Source organism: Cervus elaphus, chromosome 20, assembly GCF_910594005.1.
Source record: "Cervus elaphus chromosome 20, mCerEla1.1, whole genome shotgun sequence".
In the NCBI taxonomy this organism is placed as follows: domain Eukaryota; kingdom Metazoa; phylum Chordata; class Mammalia; order Artiodactyla; family Cervidae; genus Cervus; species Cervus elaphus.
In genome coordinates, this window is record NC_057834.1 from 43631553 (window position 1) to 43643944 (window position 12392).

Genomic DNA, 12392 nt, shown 5'->3' on the forward strand with positions numbered 1-12392 from the left:
AATTGAGAGAAAGAGCGGGGGAACCAATGATCGAGCATGAAAGACAGAAAACGAATACTCGTCGTTTCCAAGAATAAAGCAGCTTATAACGATGGAAATCATTTTCCCTCAAAGGACGTACGTTAAAGGCTGTTCTCATCGCTTGATATGTGGCACGCCGTGATCGTATAGTGGTTAGTACTCTGCGTTGTGGCCGCAGCAACCTCGGTTCGAATCCGAGTCACGGCAGGGCATCCGTGTTACACGTGGCATCTGACTTCTTTTTCTTCAACACGGTAATGGTCTATACTGGGTTCTCCAACATGTGACCGCCCATTCTATCCAAAAAGAAAATTATTAAGGTGTATTCACAGGACAAGATGCACAAAATCATTAATGAACAGCTGTTTGATCTGTAATAATCACCAAGATCAAGACATACAAAATTTTTTATCAACCAAGTATGGAAGATACTCTTTGATACATCGATGAAGCACTCTGATACGTTTTCCAGGTAATGCCTATCCATCCCCTGCTACTTAAAATGGTTGAGTTTGTCCTTTCCTCAATTCACCAGAATGACTATAGACATTTTACTATCTAGGGATTATCAAGCAGAAATTCTGAAGTCAATTTCACCCTAGTAGGGAAACCACAGAGGTCAGAACGCCAGGATAACTGCTGCCTCTGCAGGCTTAGTCCACACCCCTGGCCCCCATCCACCAGCCCCACTCCCTCGCTCACCTCTTGCTCTACTCTGGACATAACATCTGTCCTAACAGGTCTTCTGAGCGAGTTTCCCAAGCAAAAGGGAAAACGTGCCCACTGCCTGGTAGAGACCACGGGGATTCCAAACAACAGCAGCTGGAGAGTCAGGCCATTTCCCTGGATCACCATCGTATTGATATTCTGATGTTGATTTTTACATGAACCATCTGCTTATGCTGCTGATGACAGTTTTCCCTTTATGGTAGTGAGATGAATTGGCTATTCAAAGTACTGGGCGGGGGGGGGGGGGGGGGGGGGGGGAGGGAATGAATGTGAATCAATAGGTTGAAAGAGAATATTTTAAAAACCTGTTATGCACTTGCTCAACTGAAAGCGGGTGGAGATGGTAAAAACCTGGGAGGCTGGGCATGTCCACTATTGCTGGGCCAGTCATTGGATCTAACCCTGTGCACTCTGGGAATACCCTGAGCCTGGGTCTCTGTCTCTGAGAGACACTGAGGAAAATCCACAGCACCTGGTTCCCTTTTCCTGTGAAGCCTAAGCCAGGGATCACAAAGGTAATATTTTAATGACCAGACGTTATAAGAAAATACTCTTGACATATTTACTCGTTCGGAAAATAAACGTCATACGTATAAGGAGATCTCATTACATAGCCTCCAGCACGACTGCTTTTTAAACATTCCTACACTAAATGCTGACAAACGTGGAGCAATTGCATCTGCACTAGTCAGTTCAAAATCATTCTAGAAGACTGCTGGCAGTTTCTAATAAAGTTAGTCTTGTACCTACTTCATGACCCAGCAATTGTAATACTTCTATGAATGCACAAATGTACAAAAAGTTGGTATAGAAAATTCATCAAGAACACCTGTTAACACCAAAAAATCCCAATAAAATTACTCCAATAATACCAAAATTAATGAGATATCCATAACACTTTGAATATGTTTAACGAACAAAATGTTGCATGAAAGCAAAGTCAGTTACCAAAAATGTAGCTTCCTTCATTTGAATTTCAAGAGCAGGCAACAGTACACTATTGCAGTAGACCTCAGAATAGTAATAAAAGAAGCGATCTAGTGTAGGAATTGCCTAGAAAGTGGCTCAAATGACATATCAGGGATGGGGGAAATTTTCTACAATTTGATCTGGGTGCTCATTACATTTGCAAAAATTCAACAAACTGTGCCTATAGTTCAATGATTTACTGTTTCTGTAAAAATCAGTGGCTGGTGGATGGAAAGGAACTGGTCTAGACCATGATGACTAGTTTGCATTTTATTGTAAGCCTCTTAAATACGCCTTCTCCTTTAGTGTAAAAAAAAAAAATCACTGATATTAGAAATATGTTTACCAGAAAATGACAACAACAACAACAATGACCATGTTATTTTGTTAATGTAAACTATAGACAAGGCTCCTTGAAGGGCAATATTTCAATTTTGGGGATGTGTTCTGCTCAACAGTGAGACAAGCAGTCATTCTAGGTTTTGCTTTGACCGGCAGGTTTGTGCACTGTGGGATTTACTCCTCTTCTCGCTGCATCTTGCTTTCTGGGCCAGCGGCAAATTCTGTTCTCCCACCGCTGCTAGGGGGCATAGCTGGTGCTGGAATTAAAAGTAAACAGATAGAATATTACTCAACCAAAAAAAAAAAAAACCAGAAAAGAATAAAATAATGCCAATTACAGCAACACGAATGGACCAAGAGATTGTCATCTTAGTGATGTAAGCCAGGCAGAGAAAGACAAATATCATATGACATCGCTTATATGAGAAATCTAAAAAACAAAACTAAAACTGATACAAATGAACATATGTACAAAATGGAAATAAACCCACGGACATAGAAAACAACATTATGGTTACTAAAGGGGAAAGGGGAAGGGATAAATTAGAAGTTTGGGATTAACATATACACACTACTACTGTGTAGAAAACAGATAACCAACAAGCACCTAGTGTATAGCCAGGGACCTGCACTCAATATTTTGTAATAATCTATAAGGAAAAATAATCTGAACCACAAATAGATGTATATGTGTGTACAACTTAATCACTTTGTTGTACACTTGAAACAAATACAACATTGTAAATCAACTATAAGTCAAACTGAAAAAAAGAAAACAGGCAAATGGCGAGACAGGCTATAGACACCACCTTGCCTTAGCCTGGATCTGAACCAAGGTCGCTGCTGCCACAGTGCAGCACCCACACTGTCCAGTGACAGTACACAACGCGGCAGAAGGTAACTGTCCCACATAAACATACCCACACTGCGTTTGCTGCTTTATTTGTGGACACCTACAGAAGTTCGAGCTTTTCTCTCTTTCATGCTCTTCTCTGATTCTCCCTCAGAGTTTTGCCAAGAGAACGCACCGGGCATAACAAACACTCTCTTCCAACAACACAAGAGACGACCCTATACATGGACATCACTAGATGGTCAATACCCAAATCACACTGGTTATATTCTTCGCAGCCCGAAGATGGAGAAGCTCTATTGCCAAACTCAGACTTAAATTGAAGAAAGTAGGGGAAACCACTAGGCTGTTCAGGTATGACCTAAATCAAATCCCTTACGATTGATTATACAGTGGAAGTGACAGATTCAAGGGATTAGATCTGATAGACAGAGTGCCTGGAGAACCATGGATGGAGATTCGCAACATTGTACAGGAGGCCTTGATCAAAACCATCCCCAAGAAAAAGAGAAGAAAAATGCAAAATGGTTGTCTGAAGAGGCCTTGTAAATAGCTGAGAAAAGAAGAGAAGCAAAAGGCAGAGAAAAGGAAAGATATACCCAAATGAATGCAGAGTTCCAGAGAATAGCAAGGAGAGATAAGAAAGCCTTTCGAGGTGAGCAGTGCAAAGAAATAGAGCAAAACAATTAAAATGGGAAAGACTAGCGATCTCTTCAAGAAAATTAGAGATACCAAGGGAACATTTCATGCAAAGGTGGGCACAATAAAGGACAGAAACAGAAGCAGAAGATATTAAGAAGAAGTGGCAAGAATACACAGAAGAACTACACAGAAAAGATCTTCATGACACACATAACCAGGATGGTGTGATCACTCACCTAGAGCCAGACATCTTGGAGTGCAAAGTCAACTTAGGGACTCAAGAAGCATCACTGCAAACAAAGCTAGTGGAGGTGAGAGAATTCCAGCTGAGCTATTTCAAATCCTAAAAGATGATGCTGTTTAATTGCTGCACTCATTTGCCAGCAAATTTGGAAAACTCAGCAGTGGCCACAGGACTGGAAAAGGTCTGTTTTCATTCCAATCCCAAAGAAAGGCCGTGCCAAAGAATGTTCAAACCACTGCACAATGGCACCAATTTTTCATGCTAGCTGTGTAATGCTCAAAATTCTCCAAGCTAGGCTTCAACAGAATGTGAACTGAGAACTTCCAGGTGTTCAAGCTAAATTTAGAAAAGGCAGAGGAACCAGAGATCAAATTGCCAACATCTTTTGGATACTAGAAAAAGCAAGAGCATTCCAGAAAACATCTATTTCTGTGTCATTGACTACACTAAAGGCTTTGACTGTGTGGATCATAACAAAGTGTGGAAAAGTTTTCAAGAGATGGGAATACCAGACCTCCTTACCTGTCTCCAGAGAAACCTGTATGGAGCTCAAGAAGCAACAGTTAGAACCGGGCATGGATCAATGGACTGGTTGAAAATTGGAAAGGAGTACGTTAAGGCTGTATATTGTTACCCTGCTTATTTAACTTCTATGAAGAATACATCATGCAAAATGCCAGGCTGGATGAAGCACAAGCTGGAATCAAGACTGCAGGGAGAAATATCAATAACCTCAGACATGCAGATGACACCACCCTTTGTCAAACAGCAAGGAGGGACTCAGGAGCCTCTTGATGAATGTGAAAGAGGAGAGTGAAAAAGCTGGCTTGACACTCAGCATTCAAAAAGCTAGGATCATGGCATCTGGTCCCATCACTTCATGGCACATAGATGGGGAAGCAATGGAAACTGTGACAGACTTTATTTCCAGGGCTCCAAAATCACTGCAGATGGTGACTGCAGGCATGAAATTAAAAGACACTTGCTCCCTGGAAGAAAAGCTATGACCAGCCTGGACAGCATATTAAAAAGCAGAGAATAACTTTGCCAACAAAGGTCCATAGAGTCAATGCTACGGTTTTTCCAATAGTCATGTATGGATGTGAGAGCTGAACCATAAAGAAGGTTGAGCATGGAAGAATTAATGCGTTTGAACTGTGGTGTTGGAGAAGACTCTTGAGAGTCCCTTGATCAAGGAGATCAAATCCTTTGATCAAGGAGATCAAACCAGTCAATCCTAAAGGAAATCAGTCCTGAATATTCACTGGAAGGACTGATGCCGAAGCTGAAGCTCCAGTACTTTGGCCACCTGATGAGAAGAGCTGACTCAGTAGAAAAGACCTTGCTGGTGAGAAAGACTGAAGGCAGGAGGAGAAGAGGGTGACAGAGGATGAGATGGTTGGATAGCATCACCGACTCAATGGATATGAGTTTGAGCAAGCTCCGGAAGTTGGTGATGGACAGGGAAGCCTTCCGTGCTGCAGTCCATGGGGTCGCAAAAAGTCCGAGAGGACTCAGCGACTGAACAGCACCACCAATGTTTCTGCTACTTAATGAAATTATCTTTTCTCTCTTACGATCTGTCCTGAGCCTCTTCACAGGCTTCCTGGGAGGTCTCAGTGTCTCATCCATGCTTTTGCCTGCTCTCGCTCCTTTTCACGTTTCCTCGTTGGACGTGATCTCTTTCCAGCTGCAGTCACACGCACCCCATCTACTAAGCCGATGTCCAGAAGCGCAAATGGTCGGATAAAGGCGGAGCAAACCAGGAGCCATCAGCTTCCTTCGGACGCCCCTTGGATCAAGCTCCGGGCGTCTCCTGGGCGCTGGCATGTGCGGCGGGATTGGAGCAACGCGCGGCGGGGACCCTTCGGGGACCTTCTGCCCTCGGAATCTCACGGCTTCCCCGCGGGAATGAACACGCCGAGTGGACTCCGTCTCTCAGGTTGTCCGAGGCTCGGAGGGGGAAACGCTGTTCTGAGAGACACAGGTGGCTCCGGCTAGCTCCGTCAGCATGCTTGCTTTCTGTCGGAGTGAGGAGTAAGCTCTCCTCGCGTCTCTGCGGTGCAATCTGTTACGGAGTTCGGCTGTTAACCGAAAAGTTCTTGATTCGAGCCCACCCAGGGAGGGGTGTCACTCTTAGAATGTAAATGACGTACGATTGTTTCTAATCTCTGCATCCTCTCCTGAGCTCCAGTACTACCTTACCCTGTGTCTTGAATACACACACGCGCGCGCGCGCGCGCGCACATAGGAGGACCTACGTCCGGGATCTCTGGGGGAAAGCAGGTCCTGGAATTCATGAAACAGTGGGCTCATCAGCTACCCTGTAAACTCATTTTACCAATGAAGTTTCTTCCACTGTTCGTAGTAGTCTCTATTTAACCTTTTCCATACACTTTTCCAGTTAATTTGGTTCTATTCTTTTCCTCCATTTTTCCTACATTGGATCACAGAAGAAGCCAGAGAATTCCAGAGAGACATCTGTTTCTGATTCATGAACGAAAGCCATTGACTATGTGGATCACAACAAACGGAGGATGGAAAATTCTTCAAGAGATGGGAAAAACAGACCACCTTACCTGCCTGCTGAGAAACCTGTCTGCAGGTCAAGGAGAGATGAAACCAGTCAGTCCTAAAGGAAATCAACCCTGAATGTTCCTTGGGAGGGCTGATGGTGAAGCTGAAGCTCCAAGCCTCACTCCCCGCGGCGGGCCTCCATTTTGTGTTTAAAATATGAACCTAGAAGTTTGCGGAAAAGTGAAGTTGTTCCCGCCCGGTTTCGAACCGGGGACCTTTCGCGTGTTAGGCGAACGTGATAACCACTACACTACGGAAACCACATGGCCATCAGTGCCTAGTGACATCCTCAAGAAATGCATGTTTGAACACACCTGACCGTCAAATTTTCAAAGGAAGAAGACTCTGGAAGTCCAAGTGATCCTTCAAGTCAGGATCTGGGTTCCTGAAAGGCCCTGACTTAGGGTTCCTCACCTCTCCCAGAGCGAGGTCCTGTGGGCCCCCAGGCAGTTAGACCTCAGGATGCCCCAGAATCTGCTCTCCACTCCCTCCACTCTTCTCCCAGGCCAAAATTTCAGGCTTCTCCATGAACTGCAGCTGGTCAGTTGCTCCTTCCATTTGTGAGGTCCAGATGCTTTCAGGACCTTGTCAGTTGAAAAGCAAACATCAGAGTGATGCAATCTGTTGGGATTTGTCTTTAAAAAAAAAAAAAAAAGGAGTTGGAATGGAGGCCCCCAGGTGAGACCTGGGATCCCAAATATCTCTAAGGACCACAGATGTGGGGAAGGGGACAGCGTCAATGGATAATGCTTTCTGGGAAGGCCCCAGGGTCCCAAAGGAAACTCTAGGTCTTTCCCCTTCCACCCCTGTGGCAAGGGTGTTTTCCCACCTTACCTGATGCTCTGTTGGCTCAGACCAAACACACTTCTCTTTGACACCAGTCTTTCAGACCACACTTCCAACTTGTCAGAAAATCCTATTTTTCTTTGATTATGCATTTTGATGCACATAATTTTTTTCTTGGTCTGATTTCCTCCCTCCACTTTCCTCATAAAGGCCGGGAGATGGATTCAACTCGAGAGTCTCGCTCCTTTGAAACTTCAGGGTTTGAGGCTCTTAACCTCGAGTGTGTGGGGCTGGGCCAAGGTTGAGAACTCTCTTGGCCAGGTTGGTCAAGACCGGCCTCTCCTCGGCCTGTCCTCCAGGGTTGGGGGCAGGGCCGGGCCACCTCAGCATGGCCCCTGTCGCAGGGTCTAGAGCCCCACACAGGCGTGGTGCTGCGGGAGAAGCTTCAGCCGGCAGAGTGGATTCACGTCGCCGGGAGCCGGTGAGGCACAGGTAAGCGGTGCACTTGTGTGCACGTGGCAAATTTTGGTTCTCAGGCAGCCGGTGCCCTCCCAGCTCCCTGGTTCTGATCCTGCGGGCAGTAATGTCCGGCAAGAAGAGACCAGTAGGAGAAGAGCAGCATCTCCTTCAAGCCCTATCCAGTCAGCATCCAACAGTGGTCTTGAAGAGAGGCAGTGAGAAGTGGTAATAGATTAGGGGAAAAGAAGAAATCCTTGGTGATTTCCTCATCGAAACACCTCATGAGGATGAAGTGGGAGCTTCAAAGTTTTGGTGCTTTCACGGCTGTGGGCCAGGGTTTGTGGACCTAAGATCCCACAGTCTGTGTTCAGTCATGCACACTCAGTCATATCCAACTCTGTGGGATGCTATGGACTGTAGCCCACCAGGCTCCTCTCTTCATGGGATTTTTCAGGCAAGAATACTGTCGTGGGTTGCCATTTCCTACTCCAACAACAGATAGGTTTCTTCTTAATGCACTTATTAAGGTGAGTAGTGACTGGTGGCTAGATGGCCCAGCAGGCTTTGTTTGCTGATATGACAGGCAACCTTTATCATTCACATTCCTCCCCTCTCCCCTCTGATCTCCTTTGTTTGGCTGCACCCATTGGATTCCACGGGCAAGAAAGACCTGGAAATGCTGGTTGCCAAGGTCAGCCACAAGCACACAGATCAGGGGCAAAAGGTAGACAGGAAGCCAGGAACCAGGGACGGCAGAGAGTATTTAGCCCAAATGAAATGAGCCCAATACTCAGGGGGCCTCCTATTAGTCCTGGTGCCACCACTTAACTTCCTTTTGACCTTGGGTCAAGTCCAATTTGCTAGGCCAATTTTACAAGTGTCATATGAAAGAAATAATAAGTACTTCATAAAACTATTGTGTAGATTAAATGAGACAATCAAATAACACAGCTGGCATAGAAGGTGGCCAATGTGAAGTATGTTCTGGTAGGAAACAATCAAAGATAAGCTGGTACTTCCATCTTTTTAACATTTGAATACATTTTTAAATATTTCAATAAATTTTGTCTTTACGAATGTAACATCCATTCACAAAATAAATGTATATTAGAGAATAGAAAATTTTAAATGGAATTTATAAAACATATGCCCACAAAAGGGACTTGCTTATAGTAGCTTTGTTCATAATAGTCCCCAAATTGAAAACCATTCAAATGTCCATCACCAAGTGAATAGATATAATTGTGACATATTCACTCAAAGGAATACTACTCTTCAATAAAATGAAACAAATTCCTGATACATGGCAACAATACAGACTAAAACATCACCCTGAGTGTTGAGAAGAGTACCTATTCTGGGGAGCCACCTATGGGGATTACTAGATGAGCCAAACTAATCCCTAGTGAGAAGAACTAGATCATTGAGTACTTGGGACAGGGAGTGATAGGGGGATTGACTGCAAAGGGGCACAAGAGGATATTTTGGAATACTGGAGATGTTCCTGAACAGGGTAGTGGTTCCATGGGTACATCCACTTGTCAAAAGTCATCGAACTTGAAATGGATAGATTGTATTATTTTTAAATTAATTCTTAAGAAATTTGATATTTTAAAAATAATGAGAAAAATCATTCCAAATTTTAATAACTTAATTCAATCACACTCATTATTTTTATTAGCATAGAGGGTTCTTTTAGAAATGTATGTCTCTTAAGGTAAACAATTTGACTGAAAGTTCAACAGTTTCTTCATTTTTGTGTTTTTTTCATTCAATTTATACACTAGTAAATTGAAATACTTTAAAGTTGGAATAGATTTTATAAAAGCTCAATCACATAAAAGCATATATATATATATATATATTCTTCTCTCAGTTGATATTCCTAAATGATTCCATTATCATTTACCTACATTAACAGAAGTTAGTTTTGAATTTAAAGTGTTTCAAAATTTTACATATTTGTATTTTCTGCATCATTTCAATTTTTTAAAATAACATATAGAGTGTAGGAGCTTCCCAAGTGATACTAATGGTAAAGAACGCACCTGCCAATGCAAGAGACACAAGAGATGTGGAGTCTATCCCTGGTTCAGGAAGATTCCCTGGAGGAGGGTATGGCCACCCACTCCATATTCTTACCTGGAATCCTCTCATGGTCAGAGGAGCCTGGCGGGCTACAGTCCACGGGTCCCAAAGAGTCAGACAGGACTGAAATGACTCAGCATGAACACTTTTGCTACAACTTAGAATAATGTAAAAGTAGATTTGAAGAAAAATGTGCAAAGATGTTAACAGCAGTTCATTCTAGGAGGTGGGACTACAGATGACTGCTTATTTTCTTCTTTAGATGTATTTAACATTTTTAAATTTTAAAAAATGAATGACCTGGAAGTGAAAGAACAGAAGAACTATGAAAGAGGTATTGGAAAGGTGAGAGGAAAGGACAAAAGGGAGGAAAAACCTAGTTCTTTCAGAAGGTGTGTTTAAGTTGGGGATCAAGGGGAGCAGCTCTTGGAATAAGAAAGGTGTTTGGGAGACAAGTGGGTCATGAGGATACTGCAGTTTTATTCATGTCACATGACTCCTCCTTGGTGTTTTGTGAAAGAAATATACAGGCTTAAATTTCTTGCCAAACATTTTTACCATTTGTGTTCCTCTTTGACCAGCACCATATCCTGTGGAGCCAGGCAGGCTCCGGTTCAAATTGCTGCTCTCAGATCCCACTCACTGATTGAGTGACTAGACAAGTTATTTAACCTTCCATGCCTCAGATTTCTCATATGTGAAATGAGGATGATGATATGATAGAAGCCGGTTGAAAGGATACAGTGAGTTCACCCATGTAAAACTTGCAGACAGTGCCTTAGCACATGGCACTTTGCACGTCACCATTGAGTGTAAGCTCTTGCATTTTGGCACTACACTGCATAAAATCTGGGTGTGGTTTTCTTTTAAGTTACTGATATCTTTCAGTGGCAGTGGATCTTTCAAGAGAGAGTGAAGGAATCCCGTCTGACCAGCAGTAACCTCCTGGGCTAGTGGAATCTGCCAGTTTACTAGTTCATCTGATCAGCTCATCAAAAGGGGAACAGTAGTCCAATTCCTTGCTTCAGAAATCCCCCAATTTTAAAAAAATGAAGGTTTTACCGTGAAAAACATTCCTATACATAAGACCCAGAGTTTTACGTAACAGATATATATATATATATATGTATATATATTTATGACTACATAGAAACATAAAGCTAATATACAAGCAATGGACCTTACTATATGTTTATCTGTGTATATACACCACACACACATACACACACACAGACAAGGACGTACATGCAGGTAGCCTCTGATCCTCAGTGAGGATCTCTGGAGGAAAGCAGGTTGACTGGGAATCCTAGAATGCATCGAAGAGTAGGCTCATCATCATCACCCTGTAAACTCCTTTTACCTATGAAATTTCCTCCACTGTTTATAGGACTCTCTATTTAACCTTTTCCATATACGTTCCCAATTAATTTGATTCTATCCTTTTCCTCCGTTTTCCCTTCATTTTTCCTCCATTGTATCATAGAAAAAGCAAGCGAATTCCAGAAAGTTATCTATTTCTGCTTCATTGACTCCACTAAAGCCTTTCACTGTGTGGATCACAACAAAATATGGAAAATTCTTCAAGAGATTGGAATAGCTGACCACCTTACCTGCCTGCTGAGAAACCTGTCTGCAGGTCAAGGAGAGATCAAATCAGTGAGTCCTAAAGGCAATCAACCCTGAATATTGACTGGAAGGAATGATGCTGAAGCTGAAGCTCCCAACATCACTCCACGCGGCAGGCCTCTACTGTGTGTTTAAAATATGAATCTGAACGTCTGGGGGGGAAAGTGAAGTTGTTTCCGCCCGGTTTCGAACCGGGGACCTTTCGCGTGTTAGGCGAACGTGATAACCACTACACTACGGAAACTGGGCGGCCACTTGAGCCTAGTGACATATTCAAGAGTTGCATGCTTGACCACACCTGACCGTCAAATTTTCAAAGGAAGCGGACTCTGGAAACACAGGCAATTCGTCAAGTAAGGATCTGCCGGTCTTGAAAAGCCCTGATGTAGGGTTCCTCGCCTCTCCGCCTCTCCCGGAGCGAGGTCCCTGTGTGCCGGCTTTGCGCCCAAGCGCAGAGGTCGCCCCCGCTGACTCCCCAGTTCTCAGAAGCCTCAGGAGCGGGGGGGAGGAAGGTGCGTCTGAGCCCCAGGTGGCCCCACGTCCGTCAAGGTGGACGCAGCCCTTCCGGCGGCAGATCCGCGCCTTAGAGTCCCTTTTCATGGCGCCAGCGGGGACCGGGCTCGATGCTTTAAATCCCACTCGGGAAACAAAGGACCCGCCCTCCCCTCTGCGCGGCCCGACCCGTGCGCCCCTCTCACAGGCCTTTCACAGCAGCGCTTCTCCGGCGCCGCCTGGCACCGGGGGTTCCTCAGATTCCTGCCTCTGTGGCTGATTCTAGTCCCCTAGTTTCAGTCCGGACTTGCATCACACGTCCACGTTTAGCAGGAAGCGCAGCAAAGGCTGAGGCTCAGGTCATTTGTTGAATTCCTTTGCCGACCAGGCCCCGCAGAAAGCGCGGAGGAGCCGGGCGCGGTCCACGCAGATCTGACCGTCTTCATTCCTTCCTCATCAAACTTGACATTCTTCTTGAAGGACGGCTTTGTTTTACAATTCACAATGTCTGAAACGCCTCTGGTTTTCCTTTTATAATTTTGCAGTTCAACAGGTCGTGGAACG

General features: G+C 44.2%; 3 non-coding genes across 3 annotated transcripts; 1 reads left to right on the plus strand and 2 right to left on the minus strand.

Annotated features, from left to right (window-relative positions):
- The first annotated feature begins 156 nt into the window (after positions 1 to 156).
- Positions 157 to 228, plus strand: TRNAH-GUG. The gene has a single exon. It is a non-coding gene; the product is annotated as a tRNA-His (tRNA).
- Positions 229 to 6564: 6336 nt separating this feature from the next.
- On the minus strand, positions 6565 to 6637 carry TRNAV-AAC. Its single transcript has one exon. It is a non-coding gene; the product is annotated as a tRNA-Val (tRNA).
- Positions 6638 to 11507: 4870 nt separating this feature from the next.
- On the minus strand, positions 11508 to 11580 carry TRNAV-AAC. Its single transcript has one exon. It is a non-coding gene; the product is annotated as a tRNA-Val (tRNA).
- Between the last annotated feature and the right edge of the window lie 812 nt (positions 11581 to 12392).